This window comes from Pelodiscus sinensis, chromosome 3 (genome assembly GCF_052426305.1).
Source record: "Pelodiscus sinensis isolate ZL-2025 chromosome 3, ASM5242630v1, whole genome shotgun sequence".
NCBI lineage: Eukaryota > Metazoa > Chordata > Testudines > Trionychidae > Pelodiscus > Pelodiscus sinensis.
In genome coordinates, this window is record NC_143054.1 from 150,430,295 (window position 1) to 150,449,388 (window position 19,094).

A 19,094-nucleotide genomic window follows, 5' to 3' on the forward strand; every position below is an offset into this window, starting at 1 on the left:
CTACAGTTATGTCAAACAAAGTATGCTAGGAAGTGCCAACTTTCCTTTTGTGCTGTGACACTGAGCGTTGCCAAAAGATATTAAAAAGCTTGCGTGAACTAGGTGATGGCAGCTGTAACTATCTAAGTTATTGCCTGGCAGCTGTAATGCTTCTTCAATGCTGCTGGCTGCTTTTTATATTTGGTTCCCCATTTGTTTGCCCTTATTCTAGCAACTGATACCACCAAAGTGGGCAATCAGTGTGTCACAGCACATGGCCACTTGCTACTGCAAAATAGGCAGCTTAGCAGTGGCAATTGAGAGACTCTCATGCAGCAGCTGATACAAGTCATATTTCTTTTGGACAGTGACCAACCTGGTGGTTTTTTTTTTAATGCCAGTGTGAATCCAAGAAACCTTAGACTAGTGGATGGCAGAAGACAAACACACACACAAGCACAAATGCAGCTTTCCGTGTTCTTTCCATGTTGGCTCTAAATGAGCTAGAACAATACAGCCAGCTCCCAGACCCTGCCAATCCTACATCTGGTCTCTAAAACCTCCAGCAAATAAGAATTACTGTGGGGTTGTTTAACCAACGCTTACAATATACACACTTTTCATTTTCCGGCGCTTCTATCCACGTGCTGGTGGCAAAGGTTTGAGAGATAATGGAGAATGATACCCACCGGGCACTTGCTTTTTCAGTGCTGCGAGGTGGGCAGCCGCAAACTAGCCTTCTCTGCTGGCAAGATGAACAGTGATATAAAATGTATTTCATTGTCATGGGCTTCTGCAAAAGTGTCCAAATACACTGTGGGCTGTATTTTTTGTATGCTTCTCTTGAGTTTCCTCTTTTCAGTTGTCTGTTAAATAATTCATCCAGCTCATGAATATAGTATTTCTGGGAGGTACATTTGTTTTCTCTTTTCCTCCTTTCCCCTCTTTCATCCATCCTGGTTTTTAAAGCAATGAGATGTGGCACATTTTCTGCAATGTGTTCAGCCTCCAAATAGTTTTCTACACAATGGAAACAGTGGATCAAAGTAATGTTCAGGTGTCTTTTCATCAGCTCTCAAATTGCTGGGAAATTCAGAGAAGCCTGAAAATCCAGACGGATCCTCTGAATTCTGGCTTTAATTTTTGTTCTTACCTATTGCAGGGACCCGAGGGCAAAGTGTTTTAGCTCACACTAACAAGAATTAATAATAATACTTATTCCTCTCTTATTCAGTACCTTTTTCAGCTCATAGCAAGTATTTTCCCTCAACCATCTAAGACATTTTTAGTATTGACCTGTGGTGCATATTCAGGCTTTGCTTTATTGCAAAGGAACCCTGAGCCAATGTAACAGGTCCAAAATCTCTGGAAACACAGAATGGATATATGACTTGACAAAGGACAAATGGGGAACTAGTGCCATAATCAGACAGAACCACCTAGTCCTTATACCCTTTAACAGGTCACTGCCAAAGTGCCTCCTGCAGGTCTCCTCTTTCTGCTGGCTGGTGTCTGCTGGAGGGCCCTATGTACCATTCTAGTCCTTTGACAAGAGCCTCGTTCTGGAAATCCAAACTATAGTGAATGTCACTCCCAGAGAATAGGGTTCTGGAAAGGTTGGTTAGATCAGAGCAGCTCCTTCCTGAACCTTTCCTCTCTATAATATGGAAAGCCTAGTGCATTGGAGTAATTTCATTCCAGAGATTTTGGGCCTGTTACATTGGCTCAGGGTTCCTTTGCAATAAAGCAAAGCCTGAATATGCACCATAGGTCCATACTAAAAATGTCTTTGGTGTGAGGGAAAATACTTGCTGTGCTAACTGTAGCTGTACTGGTTGGACAGCTCTGATCTGGCTCCCTTGGGACTTGACTGGATCTGAACCAGGGAATCTTCTGGACTAGAGAAGGTTCCCTGCCACAGCCCCCAGCTTCTGACTCTGCCAGTGACCAGGAGGGACTACCTGCAGCCCCTGCCAGGCTGCCTGCTGGACTCTAGGGGCTGACACTGGCCCTGGTCAGGCTGTCAGGGGCTGCTGAGTGCTCAGGCTCCAGTCTCAGCCCTGCAATAGATTGCAGGCTCTGACTCCACTTCCGTGGGCTGTACGAGGCTCCAGCCCCATGCTGCCATGTGTTGCTGAGGCTGCCACCAGCCCTGGCCACAGTCCCTCTGCTGTGGACTGCTGAGAGCACAGGCTCCTGCCCCCATGACAGCCCACAGGCTCTGTTCCTGCTTTTGTGGGCTTCTTGGGGCTCTGACTCTGGCCCCATGCTGCCACAGGCTGTCACTGGCCCAATCTTGCACTTCCAGGGGCTGCCCTGACCCAGTCCCAGTGCCATAGGCTGTTGGGAGCTGCCGGGGGCTGCTGCTGGCTCTAGCCCCATTGCTGCAGGCGGCTGCAGGCCCCTGCCTCTGCCCTATCCTGCTGCTTCAGCCTGGCCCCTCCTGGATTGCCCTCCTGCCACTAGGCTACAAGGATGATGATCAAGGAACATCTGTGGTCCTGTCGGACCATTAATGTTGCTGGACTAGAGAATTCCGGTTTTGGGAGGTGCAACTGTACTAGGTTCAATTGCCTTCGAGTCTTCTGAAAATGACGGTGTATCGCTCATCGCTCTTGTGTATTTCTGGGATTTGAATGATCTCACTTGCTCTCTAAACTACACTGTCATGCTCTATTTCTGGTACTCTTAGGCAAGTCTCTTTGGAGTGAGTTGTTATTTCAATATGCTGACTAGTAATTCTAAGCCATGGGAAGTTCTTCTCTCATGAAGTGATATGCAATGAATCCATGCACTCAGACAAGCTAGAGAGTATATTTCATAGGTACCTTCAGAACCAGGAGCTAATGGAAATTTCCATTATCTGTTAGTAGATTTCATTGTCTCTGCTGGCTGGGCCACAATAATCCCCACCCCCAAATGTTACAGTAGCAAACAGCAAAAATTCCCTGGGTGGAGATAAGATGCTATACAAATAACTGTTGGTAATCTGAAAGAATTTTCAGAGGGCAGATGCGTGGCACTTTTTGCAAATTGTGCCTCTTGAAAATATCTCATGTTGGGCATTCAAATAGGAGCACCTAAATTACTAGTTACTTTTGAAAATTTGGGCTACACACTTTTTGGGCTAGGCCCCGTCACTTGCTTTATTAGTTTCTGAATAAATAAAGAATAAGGTATATCTTGCCAGATTTCATTTAAAAGCGTAGTGGGATTTATTTTGGAACAAAACTGTTAAAAAAAAAAAAAAAAAGTCAACAAACATCTTAACCTGCTTACAGCCATTATTATTTTTACGTTAATTAAAAAACAGAATACTAGTGTGTTCCACATCCTCAATTTTTGTTAAAATGTTTCATTCGTAGGTGCAAGTGCCAACTTGCAACCCAAAATTTTTTTTGGGATAGGTTATTGTAAACTCTGTCTTCCCTCAAGGAAGGTGTGTGTGTGCAATGGAAATGATGACAGACCCTTAACTGCAGCAGCACAAAAGACGCCACTAAAAAACAGTGAAACAGATGCTGTCACCACTGCCCCTGGTGGGGAAAGAAGATGAAACAGAAGGGCATTAGAGTTGGTAGATGGCAAATTAATCCTATTGTACTAGCAGCTGCAACTATTGAGATGTTAGCATTCATGCTTAGACATTTCCAGCGCACCAAGTGCTGGTAGGGATGGTTGGGAGGGATGAGAAAATGAAAGGTCACAAAAGCTGTTTTCAACTGAATAGCAGTAATAAAAAGTAAGTCTGTGTCCTTCATTGCTCTGACCAATGGTGGTGTTCTAATATGTATAACCTGCATAAAATATAAGTGTCTATGGGAGCATTTTTGCTCTTATAAAACCCTGGTTAAAATGTGCATTTTGTGTTTTTTTCCCCAAACTCTCAAAATCTAAATTGTGAGTTTGGGCCGCATAAAATGAAAGATTCAATCTCTCTAATTGCTAATCTTAGATGTACATAGGGAAGTCATTATAATCATTAGTGAGAGAGTCACCTAGGTGATCTGTTGGGGGTGTCTGGAAAACTGAAGCCTTGATAGGTCTGTGGCTCTTAACGGTTGGACTAGAGATGCATATTCTTTCAAATGAAGACTAGGTGGACCCTGTAAATCTGAGTTATGGGGGCTCAGTTCCTGCCTACAGGGTTGATTTTTTTTTTGAGAACTTGTTGAAGAGAATTGTGCAAACAATGGCTTGTGTATGCCAAAGCTGGCATCCAGCAATTCTTAATGTTTGAATGAAAGTAGTTTTTTTCCCCTCCATAGTAAATGTTGCCAAGAAAACAAGGAGTAGTCGCTTTAAGCATTTACAAATGGTAATGCACCAACAGCTGGTCTCAATCCAACTGAGCTATTGTAGGGGTATTAAAAAGACAGGCCAGAGTTTGAGATCCACTGCCAACCTCCCTTGCAGAGTTAGGGAACGTTTTACTTGGAAAAAAACGGTCTTATATTCCTGCAGAGATCTACAGTGCTATTCTCCTGTGGAGTCAGAGCCTTGCCTGGCATAATAGGCAAAATATATTGATAGGCCAAATGTTTCAGTGACATAAAAGTGTAGAATCTAGAGGCTTGCAACTGATCTATCTGTAGCGGTCTATCTAATTTTATATTCATCAGTATTTTTCAATACTTGGGGGAGAGGGGGTTTGGAGGAAAAAAAAGACTATTTTCCAGTTCTCATATCTCTAATAGGATTAAACATATTTCTTGTGCTTTCTCAGAAGAACTTCATAATGCAGATAAATATTTCAGAAAATGTTAATAAAATTGAAAGAATGTTTGTTTCCCTGAAGTCAAAGGACATTTCTTCAAGATTTACATCAAGAAGAGTTTTCTGCCTCTTGTAGCAAGCACTCAAGTGCCTCTCCTTTCCAGGAGGAATTCAGTCATATGCATTCCTCCTCTGCCTCTATATCTTCAGGAAATTATGAAACTAAAAGGACATTTCTTCGCTAAATGTAATTACAAATGAACCATGTGCATGGTAAATGTATTACAGAGAGTCACAGAAATGATTATTTTTTCATTAGGAAGACCTCAGTTATTAGCAATGTATTTTGTATATGCTGCTTTTTCTGAATGGGTATGCCATGTTTGGTTTTTCATGAAAAGATAAATGATCCTGTTTGTTGATGTGCCATGCTCAAGTTTGGATTTACGTGAAACAAAAAGGGCCACATTAATAAAAAAAGCCAGACTAAAGTGAAAAATGTACATTTTTTCCCTCCCCATTATGATGCTTGTATTTACAGAGTATTCACAAATAGTGGCATGATGCCCACTTGTTCAGGTTTTTTTCTTTTACAATCATATGGCTTGATTCTGTTTTCCAGATCTTGTCCGAGAGCTGCTATTTGAAATAAAAATGTTTGTATCCATTTCCTCATTAATTGTCTCATTGTAATACAACCTGCTGTAGCTAAATGACAAAACAGATGCAAAAATGAAGTTAAAAGTGATAAAACACTTGTCTTTCTCTATAAAAGCTGCTAACAATTTAGAGAAGCAGAGTGGTTTTTGAAGCTGGAATGTGGCAAACCAGAGAATATATAACGGGGCAGAAGGGTTTGCTGTTAGTTTCTCAACTGTTCTCTGATTTACAATTTTTCAGATCAAGCTTCATTGCTATCTGGCACCTGCTTTAAGTGGTTAACTTCCTCTAATAATCTGAAATCAAGATAGGGATCATTTTAATATGACAGGTCTTATACTGAACAGCTGGAACAGGATTCCTTATACTGAACTGCTGGAACAAACAAAAGTCAAATGTTTGGAAGAGTGACTTTCCACACACTTGGTGCTTAATTTGAAATGAGTCAAAATTCAAAAAGTAATAGCAAAATGTTTTTAAGTACACCAGAAAGCAGGAAGCTTGTTAAGGAACCAGCGGGCCCATTGGACGATCGAGATGCTAAAGGATATTAAGTCATTATGGAGAAACTAAATAAATTCTTTGCTTTGGTCTTCAGGGCGGAGGATGTTAGGGAGATTCCCAAATCTGAGCCATTCTTTTTAGGTGACAAATCTGAGGAATGCGACATGCAAAATCTGCAATGTGAAATTTCATGTTTTCGTTGTCAAAATGGCCATTTTAGTTTAATTTTGTGGCAAAGTAAAAGCTTGAAGGGCAAAAAATGAAAAGTAAAAATTTTGGGACAGAAATATTTCCCTCAGCTCCACACGGGTCTTGGGATTACATCCTGGGCTTGTAGAAAAGCCTTAACCCTCTCCAGTTACTATTGTCCTGTACCTGGGACTCTGTCTGTCCTATGTCTGTAATATATCCAATATCTGTACATTCCTAAACATCAACGGACACTTTGAAAATGCTGCTATAAACCAAAAACTTCAGATACAGGCAATAATGGTACAAACAAAGCAGGAAAAAAAAATCCACAGAAACACCTAGAGAGTCTAACTTCGTACCTCTGCTGTGCATGCTACTGTCCAGACCTGTATTGATGCTTTCTGATACAACTGACTTAATTTCTGTTTAAAAAACATATTTCAGCTAGTGCCTCCTTTTTAAAATCAGTCCACCTTGAAGTGTGCTCTTTGAGCCTGTTTGGTCCTTGTGGAATAGATTGGTAAGAATTTATCTTCGTTTGCTGCTGAAGTCAGGTTAATGACAGAATATGTGTTTGTCTCCCATTTGAGTCAACACTGAACCAAAGATCCAACATCTCACATTAACTATGGCAGTAGTCTGTTAACTGTTCCCCAATTGAAAATGCAAAATCTGCAATGTGAAATTTGCAGATTTCTATTTTGAAGCCAATAATTCCAATAAGCAAATAACGCCCCGCTCCCCGCATCTTAGAGCCACCATTTGGAGTCAATGAATAGCACAATGCCAGAATCCTGGTTCTCTTGGGGCCAAAGGTTCACTCAGGAAGGACTTTCTCTGGCCTGGTGGGAAGTACTACTGGGTATTGTCCTCTTGATCACCTAACCCAGCCACTTAAGCCCACGAGAGTGTTTTCAGCTATATGGAATGAATGGGTGGGCAAGACTACACCAGCATTCACTCGACTCTTTTGCTGTCCTCTGCAAAGAATTCTTTTCACCACACTTTGTCAATCTTCCCAATAGCTCAGGGCTCTCAGTTAAGGTAAGCCAGTCACATAGAGAAACTCTGAACAGAGGCCTTGACTCAAGATAGAAACACTTCTCCCCTCTTTCTGTTCAGGTCTACTATACCCAACCTATTCTGAGTGTGTGTATGGTTAGAGTGACTCCAGGAATTCTAGTTAGAAATCTTATGCAAGCGATGCTCTGCCTGTACCATGCTTTCCCTATATTCCCCAGTATTTGCTCTTTACCCTCTAGAGTTTCAGGCCACAGGGTTACACTTGTAATGTACAATTTTGGGAGCAGAGACCGTCTATTCATTGTGTGTTATGCGGTGCCTAATACACCTAATGACTGACTGTTGCCTTGGTGTTGTTACAATATAATGAAAATATCCTTTCATCCTTACAAGGGAGTCTTCCATTATTTTCAGTAAATAGTTGGTTTATTTTAGTAGGATCCTTTCCCACTGATGATATGTGGAGTACACCAGTGAGCTGGAAAATGAGACAAAGTTTAAATTTTCTGTCTTTACAAAATAATGAAAGAGCTGTTTGTTGGCTGTGTGGAATTTGATAAAGCTTCATGGTAGCAGATACAGGAATGCTGCTGTTTATGTGGTAGAGGTTGCAATCGCAGCTCATAATTCATAATGTAAAATGTTGATTTTGTTTAAAAAAATACTCCATCTCCCTGCGTTCTTGTGGAATCCCCACAACCAGGGCATGAACTGTGTAGTTAAAACATAGCTCGCTTTCGCAACTGGGTACCTCTTGTACAAACCTCCTTTTTTCAGATAATGCCTCTCTGCTGTTTCAGTGTTTGGCCTGTGATTCTATGCTTGCCAGAAGAGGAAAAGGTGCCCTTCTTTTAAGTGCTCCTGAATTGGGGGTAGACAGTTGCATTTATGCCTTGTACTGATTGGAGAAAAAATAATTTCCAGAGCCAACCTATACTGAGGAACAGATTGATGTCTGGTTTAGCACTCTGGGAACATTGTGCACCTTTTCTGAACAAAGTGGAAATTTGCTTGCTCAATGTTCTCTATGTGTACAAGCTGTGGTGTAGATCTTACTGTACACTAGCTTGTTGAATTTGGGGGTGCTTTAGTGCTCTCTCAGAATAGTTTATAATATGCATTTTCATAAGACATGTGGGATGCCCAAGAAAACAATTTTTTTCAAAGCAAAACAGAAATTACCGTTGAGCAATATCTTCTGTGTATTCTCTATTTTTCTTTGTGCAACACAATTTTTTAATACAGCATACAGCATTTAACCTCCTCAGACATTCAAATTAATTAATTCTTCTTACCTCTCTGTGGGCTAGATGGTTTGCTTTTCTGTGATGTTTAAGAGAGGGCCTGGATGTGGGGGGAATTTTTCTGTCTTTTTTTTTTTTTTTTGTCTTTGTAATATCAAGACTGTCTACTCTGGTCTTCCTTGATTTTTTTGAAGAGGATTTGTTGGAAGCTGTAAAGGAACATAGAGTGTTAATTCTTCAATTTAAGGAAGAATAGGGTTAACAAACATTTCCTTTTTTTCAACGTGCTAATTACTCATTGTAGATAATAAATCCCAGATAAAGCCGCAGTTTTAGATAGTCTGACCAAAATATTCCTTCTCTCTCAATTGCTCATCTCTTACTTCCCTGGCTCTTAGAATGTGGCCATTTCAGTAGCACATCTAGGCTATGTCTAGACTACATTCCTCTTTCGAAAGAGGAATGTAAATTAGGCAAATCAAAAGTGCAAATGAAGCACGGATTTAAATATCCTCCACTTTATTTGCATATTTGCGTCCAAGTGCTTTTTTGAAAAAGGGGTAGCCGTGTTACCGGTTACCATGTAACCTCTGGAAATTTCCACTACATGCATCTGACGAAGTGGGTCTTTGCCCACGAAAGCTTATGCTCCTACACTTCAGTTAGTCTATAAGGTGCCACAGGACTCCTCGCCGCTTTTGAAAAAGGGTTTTTCAAAAGTGAAAGTGCAGTCTTGATGCGGTTCTTTTGACCCCCCCCTTTTTTTTATAAAACCTGTACTCCTGAAAAAATGAGTTCAGATTCTTTCGAAAAAGGGGTTTTTTTTCTAAAGAACTGCATCTAAACTGTACTTTCACTTTCGAAAAACCCTTTTTCAAAAAAGTGCTCAGATGCAAATATGCAAATGAAGTGTGGGGTATTTAAATCCATGCTTCATTTGCACTTTCGATTTGCCTAATTTACATTCCTCTTTCAAAAGAGGAATGTAGTTTACACGCTGTCATGGCTCCTTCCCTCATGGCTCCTTCCCCACTCTGGCATGATAAATGCAGAAGTGGGGGCCAGGAAGTGTACCCCAAAGCCTTATCTACCAGGCTTTGGTATCAAACTCCCTCCAAAATCTTAAAAACCTAGATCTTGGGAATAAAACTTCCGCTGCCACCACCCAAATGTTGATAAAGAAATCAGGGGAAAGATCATTTGGGAAATCTTACCCCTAAAATAAAAATCAAGGCACACAATTAACCACTGCCAGGTTAATAAAAAGAAAAGAAAGAACTTTTATTATTACAACAATATTCCTCTTGCAAACATAATGACTAGATAGGGAGGTAACAAAATATACTCATGGAGAAACTCCATTGGCCTAGAACTTAGTTACAAAGAAAAGCCAAAACATCTTTTACACAGTGCCAGATCTCAGATCCCATACCCAATCCATAAAACAATAAAACCTAACGAAACTGCCTAAACTTTATCCTACTTACAGAAAATGAAGAATGGTGTCTTGGAGAGAGAGAGACATGCTTGTCCCTCTCTGTAGCTGCAGAGAACTCTCCCCCAGAGACAAAAGGGAGAAAAGAAAACCCAAATTCCTTTGTCCCAGGTTGAAAGTCCCACCTACATTCCTACTGGTCACTCCACCTGGCTAGGTGTAGTTAACCCCTTAATCCCCAGGCTGCTGGCTAACCCTCATAATCATGACACACGCGCCTCAAGGGTACATTTAGACAAGCCTCTTTCGAAAGAGATCATCTAGACAGCAACAGCACTTTCAAAAAAGTGATCTGCTTTTCAAAAGAGAGCACCCAGGCAATCTGGGCACTCTCTTTTGAAAAAGCGCTGTTTGTGTTCAAGAACGCCTTTTTTTGAAAAAAACTCTTTAAAAAAAAAAAAAAAGCATTCTTCTTCATAAAATTAGGTTTACCGCTGTCAAAAAAACCCGCTGCGTTCTTTCGTTTTAATTTCAAAAGAATGCGACGGCAGTCTAGATGCAGGTGAAGTTCCTCCCCTCCCCCCCGAAAAAAGGCCACTTTAAAAAAAAAAAAATCCTGTAATCTCGACGTAGCCCTAGATCAGTTGTCACCAACCTGTAGATCAGGATCTACGGGTAGATCTTGGAGCCTCTGATAGGTGATCTTGACTGGTTTGGCCAAGAGCAGGACCCCACTGCTGCACAGCTCCTGCCCTTTGCCTTGGACCTGTTCCCCTCTCCCACCCTGTCATCTATCTCCACAGAACCAGGGTGGGAAGCACAACAGGGTTTAGGATGGAGAGAGTTTGCTGGCTGCTTTTGGGAGTGGTGCAGGGCTAGGGCAGGGGTGAGCCTGACTTAGCCCCACTTCACCACCACACAGGAGCCATCTGTGGTAAACAGTGTCCCCCTGGAGGCTGCATCCTGAATCCCTGTCCCAATCATGTACCCTCTCCTCCACCCGAAGCCTCTGCTCTAGCCCTGAGCCCTCCTAGACCCAAACTCCCTTACAGAACTTGACCCTGAACCTCCTCCTGCACCCCAACTCCTGCCCCAGGCTCAGCTCAGAGACCCTTCTGACACTCCAAATTCCTTAGCCAAAGACCAGATCCTATGTGCCAGCCCTCTGCCCCTGCCTGATGAAAGGGAGGAAGGATAGGGGAGGAAGGAAGGATAGAGTGAGCAGGGGCAGGGCCTTGGAGAAGAGACACAAAGGAGGTAGGGCAAAGTATTTGGGTTTGAGGTCCTGGATTGCACTTAAATTCAAAAAGTGACCTCATCCTCTGAAAGGTTGAAGACCACTGCCCTAGAGTCAGTCTTCCAATCCAGATAGGATCTGAATTTCTAACATAAAACACAAGAGGAAACTTCCCCAAGCCCCTCCTCCCTTTTCCCTGTAAAATGTGTGTGTGTGTGTGTTGGGAGGGGGGAAGAAACTTTTAAAAGGAAATGAAAGTTTTTCTTTCACAGGTTACTTTTAGGAGGTGTTGAATGGTCAGAATGATTCTGTCTTGTGACTCTGTGCATGTATTTTGGTTTGGAGGTGATATGAAAAATGTGACCTATTTTCATAAATCAGAATTTCTGATATTCCCTGGTTTTCATGTTGTGAGAGGGGAAGTGTACCACATTGCTCAGTGTGCTATTAGAAGTGATGAGTATAGTTTAAGACACTGTATGGAATGACTAACTTGATGTGGATAATCCACCATTATACTTGATGTGTTAGTTTGGGAACAGGCATGAATTTAGAGTAATAATTACTGTAAATTCTTTAATACATTTCAACTAAAAATCTCTTACTAGTCTTTTCCATGAATTTTCTAGGACTTTGTGACCTTGCATTTTGCCGGTGCTCTTTGGAAGCAATTACATGTATACAATGAGTTACTTTGTTATCTAAGCACTCACCCTAGGCTAGAAAATAGTTTCTTGCCCTTTGCTTATATTTTTCATTACGTAGATGAGTGCTCTGTATGATCATTTCTTTTCTCAGAAATTGTAGAACAACTGGTCTTCCTTCATTTAGCAGATGGTTGTTCTCATTGATTTCTCTTTTATGTGGTCAATTTGGCCTTATTTTGAATCTCTCTCTTCTATTTCTTTGGGCCTTCCTTGAAAAACTTGTTAATTTCAGTTTATATATAACCAGCGCTCTCTGTATTTTGGTTTGGAATACTGCAAATTTGGAATTCATATGAATTCTGCACCCATTGATGAATTTCATATTCATCAGCATCCTTTTCCAGTAAGATTGATCTGTTTACTGTATTGCTAAGAGTAACATATACAGTTCCTTACCCAATTTACATTTTCCACTGAGACAGTATCTTTGCCGATTTAGCAGCTCGTGATGGATTCTATGTGGTGATAAAAGCAAGTGTGTTTAAGTAAAATTTCAAGTAATATTGGCTTGGCTTCTGTATATATATTTTTTCTCTCCCAAACAAATGTTGGGCATAAGTCAGTTATACACAAGTGCCAACATCTCCTTCTTGATCTTTTTGTTTTGTTTAGGGATCTTGATGAAAATGCAGCTGGCTGCTCTTGCATATGGATTGCACCTAATCCTTTTGAAGATGCAGCTTCTGACACAATAACTGGCATAGTTAACTGGAAGTATTTTGAAGCTGGTGAATTGGTGATCAGTGTTTTTAAACTGCTGAAATACCTATTTATGTCTTTTCCCAGTGCCAGGCAGCATCATTTTCTAGCAATAGGAAATAGATGTATAATGAATTTTGTCAGATTGTTTCTCATGCCATTAATCCCCACAGGTTGATTTGAGCTTTAAAGTGTTTCATTTATTTTATCCTGATCAACAGTTAAGACATGTTTGCTCAATATATGTCCAATACAATTAACTTCTTTTAGACCAATCTTTGATCATTTAATATCAGTATTAAGCAAAAATGACACCTTTTTATTGTTTGTATAAGGTCCAATCCCATGGCAAAATCATAGCCATTATAATGTCACAAACTTGAAATTTCTGCTCACTCTGTAAAATCACTTTTTGAAGTATCCTCTGAAGAGAACCAATGCTAAATTACATATACTCTAATGTATGCCATCCAAATGGTGTAGTAACAATCTTACAGTTTGTCACATTTAGCTTTACTTGACAAAAGACATGCTCTGCACTGAAAATGGAGAATATCTTTACTTCTGAGTGTAGTTCAGGGGTGGACAAAAGCATTTCTCTCCAGCCCGCCCAGCTGATTAGCAGAGAGTACACACTTCCAGCCAGCAACCTGTGTTTAGTTGCCCTTCCTTCCACCTTACTGAGTCCTGCAGCTATTCTGGTTGTGGGATTCTTCTGCTAGCGGTGCAGAGCAGGGGTGCAGGGAAGAGGGGAGTGCTGACGTCAAGGTGCCCCTCCCCCTGTACCACATCTCTGCAGAGCAGGAGTCTGGGAGAGGGAGAGATGCAGAAGAGCTGCTCCAGCCTGAAGCGTGGATGATACATGGCTCAGAGAAGTGCCTGTTTTAAGAGGCAGTGCACCTTTCTAAGATTTCAGTGCCTGCGCGCACGCTCTCACACACTTCCCCCATAGCTCATCTCTTCAGAGCAGGAGAGCTGAGAGGCAACAGTGCAGGACAGCTTTCCCTGTCTTAAAGGGACAGCATGTGGCTTCTCTCAGGATCCCCCACCCCTCTGAGTCACTGTCACAGATACCCAGTCTGTGCCACACTGTGTCTGTGGCACATAGTCACACACGGTCACACACGTACACTCTCCCAGTCTCTGTACCACCATAGGCGTGCGCAGCACGTTTCATTAGGGTGCGCACCCAAAGAAGTTTTTTTAAATGTACTCTTTGACCCCCGTTAGCCACGCCCCGACCCCCATTAGCTATACCCACTGACTCCCATTGGCCACACCTCTAGAGGTAACACTCTCAGGGCAAGGTGGACACATGACCAGAAGTAAAAGGTGTCATGTGACCCCGTTCTAAGGACTTTTCCCACTATCCTCCTATCAATAGGAATTAGTTTGGCCCCCACCAAACCCCCCTATCCTGCAGTTGCATTAACTCAATGTGTGCGACATTAACTCAGGGGCAGAGAGGCTGGGGGAAGTTTTCCCTCTAAAACTTTCCTGCCACTGAGCAGAATGAATTTTGTGTTGTACACCAGTACTGAGTTCATGTGGCTTGTTTGGATGTGCCATTGTTATTAATAAATATCTTATAAACCGCTACCTTTTCCCTCTGCTGCCAAATCTCCCCTTGCTCCATCAGCTCCGCTGGTGCCTGCTGCCCTCCAACCCCTCACCCTCCTCTGCTGTCCTGACTCCTGCCCGTCTCAGCCTTCCTGAGACCTGCCCCCCTCCACCATCCCTTCTCTCCCCCCTGTGCCCACTCCTCCAATAACCCCACTCTGATCATGTGAGCTACCCCTCTTCATCCCCTCTCCTAACACCTCCCTCTACACTCCTGCCCTGACTCTCTCCTCTGGTGCTGGTCCCTCCCCTGCAGGTGTCTGCCCTTCTGCTTCATCCCCAGAATCCCCTGGCACCTGCACCTTCCCTTAGACCTGCACCCTCCTGGTGCTCCCCCTTCCCTCACTGCTTCTTTCCCCTTTGCCCTCTTTTTCCCTGATGCCCACCCCCTCACCACCCTCTGCCCCGTTCCCCTCATGCCCCTGTGCCCTCACATGTTTTGCTCCATCCCCTCCTTCCTCATGCCCACCCCTTCTTTCAAGCCTTCTCCCAATACCTCTTCTTCCTCCTCAAACTCCCAATGCCCTTCCCCTCTCCTCTCCCAGCATCACCCTGTCCCCCTCCCACTGACACCTCCCCTCCTGCCCTTTTCCTCATTGTCTCTACTTGGCCCCCTGACATTTCTCTCTCCTCCACCCTGTTCCTTGGTGTTTTCCCCTTTCTTCTCCTGACCTGCCCCCCTCCCCTCAGCACAGGCCTCTTCCTCTTGCACCCCTGCCTATTTTCCCCCTTTCCCTTACCTTACGCTAAGCCGGCTTCTGCCTTCCAACTTGCTGGGCTGGAGTCAGAGGCAGCCCAAGCTACAGGCTGGCCAGGCTCTAGCCAGGGGTGCCGCACTTTAAGGGGCACCACATGGTGCTGCTGGGCCGGGCAGAGCCAAGGACAAGGTCCCAGGTGCAGAAGGGGTGCTGCGCGGTGCGGCGCGGCCAGGCTGGGCCGGATGGGGGCACCCCCTGGCATAGAAGGGGCGCTGCGCAGTGCTGACAGGATGGGAGGGACCGGGGCCGCGGCTGAGGCCCCAGGGGCAGAAGGGGTGCCGCACATTGCTGCCGGGCTGGGGTCGAGGCTGGGGCTGGAACCCCGGCCCCAGGCGCAGAAGGGGTGCCACGCGGTGCTGCCGCGCTGGGCAGGGGAGCCCCAAGCTGCAGAAAGGGCACCACGTAGTGCTGCCGGGCTGGGCGGGGCTCAGGGTGAAAAAATGGCTCGGGCTGGCATCTTTGGTCCAGACCCAGCTGCTTCCACCGCGCACGTGCGCTCTCTGCCCCATAGTGCCCCATAGATGGCCGTGGGGAAAATGACGGGCTGTGGTACCCCGTCTCAAATCCCCCTCCTCCTCCAGCAGCTGCTAGCCAGCCGGAGACATTAGGGTGTGCCTGGGCACACCCGGCACACCCTGTGCGCACACCTATGCGTACCACAGACACTCAATCTGTGTCACAAAGTCTGTCTCTCACACCAAGTGTCTCTTTCACACTTACACACATTTTCTCTCTGTAGCCCCAGTCCCACCCCTTCCCCGGAAACCCCTCCCTTCAGGGGGGTGGAGCAGGCCCATGAGTACATACCAGAATTCATGAAGTGGCCCTCAGTTAAAATTATTGCCTACCAGGTGTAGTTATTAGTTGTCATTGGATATTGTTTTATCACTGATGCAAGAGCTTTCAAATTGGTCATTATGCTGCCACCATTATTCTGTAAACTTTTCCTGCAAATCTAGTGGAAGTGGAGAAAATGATGGATCCTATTTTCCTATAATATAGCTTTTCAGGTCATGCAATGTATGATAAGCACTCATGAATCAAGAGAAGGCACAATAATTTTATTAACTGCACAAGCATCTATCTCAGGTTGAACTAGCTCAAACTCCTAGAAAGCTCTAGTTCACACTAACCATTCTCTGTCTTAGCACAAGCATCAACAAAATCAAACCCTTCCAGGTCATCTTTTGATAGTTTGCACTATAATAGTTCCATAAAGTTATCTGCATGATGATGTCAATAAATTGTCATTTGATACTTATTTAAACACCAGTCAAGGATTATTGTCTGTATTATACAGAGAAGAAAACTAAGATAAAGAAATGTGATGAATGTGCGATGGTGTAGGTGACAGAGTGAGGAATTAAATGTATGGTTTCTTGATTCCTAGTTCATACTAAAAGTCTGGGTTTCAACACTCTGCATCCTGCCCCTCCCCCCCCACACACACTGGAAAAATAACTCTGGGTTTCTCTAGTAAATTCCACCTTTGTCCAGCAGAATACATTCAGGACAGACCTACACCTTGAAAAGGAGAAGGGTTAAATTTCCCATTAATTTGTAATTGAGTTTCAGAACTCTCTCCTCAGGCGGGCTCTTAATCGTTGATGGGAGGGAAACTTATTTAGGGTTGCAATGACTTGCTGTCTTTGTCTAGTGTTGTTAACACTTGACCTCAGGTGAAGGAGAAGCATTATGATGTTAGCTCTTCAACTGAGCAACCTTGGAAGAAAAAGTGGTGAAATCACTGTGATTCCTTTCAGCCTCTGATTAAAAAAATATAATGTGGTACTTTCCACAAAGGCAGGAAAAGTAAGAATGGGCCAACAGGATGGAATAGAGAACAGGGCAGCTTTCTATTATATTTGTCAGAGAAATTATCTGTTTGTCTGTCTGTCTGTCTGTCTCCGTCCCTCAGCCATGGGACATGCACTTCTCCCCCGGCTGTGCCCGCTGCAGCATCCAAGGAGAGGCACTTCTCGCCTGGCTCCAAGTTGCTGCGGTGAGAGAGGGCTGGGGTAGTCCTTGCTCTCTGGGGCAGCCTGCAGACTGAACCCCTCATCCCTAGCCACACCCCAGGGAAATGATTTCAATGAAGAACAACAACATTTGTTTGAGTTAAGTATCTGAACAACTCTGGCAAATCTTCTAGTAACAATATAATCTTCTAGTAACAATATAATGGGATTTCACCGGGAGCAGGGAAATAGGACCTAGTGAAGAGAAGCCTAGGGTTAACTAATAAGTACCAACACATCAACTAATTTCCCATATCCCAGTGCTCATAACCTGTCCCAGGCATGGACTGATTGACTCTGGAGAAGAGTCCTGCACATGCCTTGGCTGGCTCTAAGTTGGATCTCTGCCTTACTGCACATTAGCCTTTGCAGGGCTTGAACTGCCTGCCCTTTGCACTGGATCCCCTAGCAAGTCAGACTTCCTTTGTGGGGAGCTGGAGTTAACTAGAGACTTTCTGGGCTGCTGTTCTTCTCTCTCAGCTCCTTCCAGCTTCCAAACACAGAGCTCAGAACTGAAATTAAAACTAGTCTCTGCTTCTGAGTCAGCTGTCCCCTGCCACTGAGGGGCTGAGCAGCCTTGCTCACTCTGGCAGGGCTTGTCCTGATCTCCCCATGCAGTAGCATCCCTATTGGTTTCAGCAAGATTTGTGTTTCCAGTCCAACTCCAAGCAGACTGGCAAATGGTGAGAGAGGGCCTCGGGGGCCATTATTGTTTGAAGTTACGCATCAGGTAGAACCCCTTAGAGGCTCAGTCCCAAGTTCCAGCAGCTGGCAAACAGCAGGTGTGAGATATATGTGAATAATCTACAAATGCTCTCCTCTGCCAGCTGTCCCCAGCTCCAGCCTGTGTCCCTGCATTCCTCACCAAACTCAGCTGCCAAAATCATCCATCTCACCTGGACCAGCCCCCCCTCATGTCCTGCCACTCTCTCTCTGTTTTCACCCTAATCCCGGGCATGTGCCTTGTTCTCACCATCAAGAACATCCATAATTTGGCTCTTTTTCAGCTCTGTTCTGCTATCCTTTGACTCTACACTGCCTTCTTTCCTCAGCCCATGCTGTTAGTTGGGAAGCAAACTTAGTGTCTGATAACTCCTCCTTTCTTCTCCTTCTGTCATGATGCCCCAATGGCTGGAACTCCTCTCTTCATCCCTTTCCGCCCTTAAAACTCTTCTCAGAACTTGCTTGGAGAAGCCGTATAAACTGTAGACACAGCTATAGGTAGGACACCATTCACTTATTCATATTAGTAATAACTTAATTAAAAATCAAAACCAAAGCATTTGTTAGGTCCCATGAGTCTACATAATCAGGCTATGGCACTCATGTGCATGAAACTTTCCTTTTTCTAATAGCCAATTTATATTTTAGTTGGATAATGTATAATAAATGAAGGAATGTTGGCTTCTAGTTGTACAATATACAGAAAGAGTTGACTAACTGTACACACTAGAAGCTTTAGCTTCCCAAGCTATGTGTGCATATGCCATGCGCCAGACTGAAGGAGCTGTATTATTGCTTGCTGAAAGCATCAGACTCTGTCATACATAATACAGAGACATCATTACTAATATAAAACACTGCTGGGAGAAGGGACACATGGGCGGGCCAAGATGGCAGATGGCTTTTAGTGGCATGCTGCTTTCAGTTCTTCTACCTTTGTAATTTGTGCAATTTGAAGCCTTTGGTTTCTGTTTTCACTCTGCCATCCATTCGCCCTAGTGGGAGCTTTTGTTGTCGTGTAAGATTGCAGGGTATTTTTTAGTGAGGGGCCATGGCCAATAGTATGTACTGTGTCCTCCTGATTACTGGCATTACAAAGAAGGGCTTGTCAAGAATAGCTTTTATGATTTGCTGAGAAATGGATGAAAATATCAGTCGTCTTGGCCATGTAAACTCTGCTCTATTGTTCTGTAGGATTTTGTTGGTGCTCTGTTGTTGGTAAGTGTTTAGCAATGTGGTGGATGGATCTCTGACACAGAAAGAGTGAGGAGAGAAATGAGACACACCTGGAAGAGAGACAGCCTGGCAGGTGGAAGTATGGAGGTATGAAAAATCTTCATTTATTTATATTAGCGATAGATACACTTGGGGACTATGTGGGGGGGGGGGGGGGGCTAGAGGAAGTGGACTTTAAGGGATCATCCTGTGGTTGAGACACAAAATGGAGACTTAGGAAATCTGAGGTCTGTTTCTGGCTGTGCCACAGACTTCCTGTGTAACCTGGGGCAAGTCACTTAGCCACCTTGAGCTTCAATGCCCCACTTGCAAAACTGAGACAATACTGAGATAATACTTAGCC

At 43.7% G+C, this 19,094-nt stretch overlaps 1 long non-coding RNA gene across 1 annotated transcript in view; it reads right to left on the reverse strand.

Annotated features, from left to right (window-relative positions):
- The window catches only part of LOC102447732 (uncharacterized), a 36,657-nt gene extending 26,714 nt beyond the window's left edge, over positions 1–9,943 (reverse strand). The window contains exons 1-2 of the long non-coding RNA XR_331510.5: positions 9,806–9,943; positions 8,370–8,527 (exon numbers count right to left, since the gene is read on the reverse strand). This is a non-coding gene — a long non-coding RNA (uncharacterized LOC102447732). The remainder of the gene's footprint in view (positions 1–8,369; positions 8,528–9,805) is intronic.
- Positions 9,944–19,094: the final 9,151 nt, after the last annotated feature.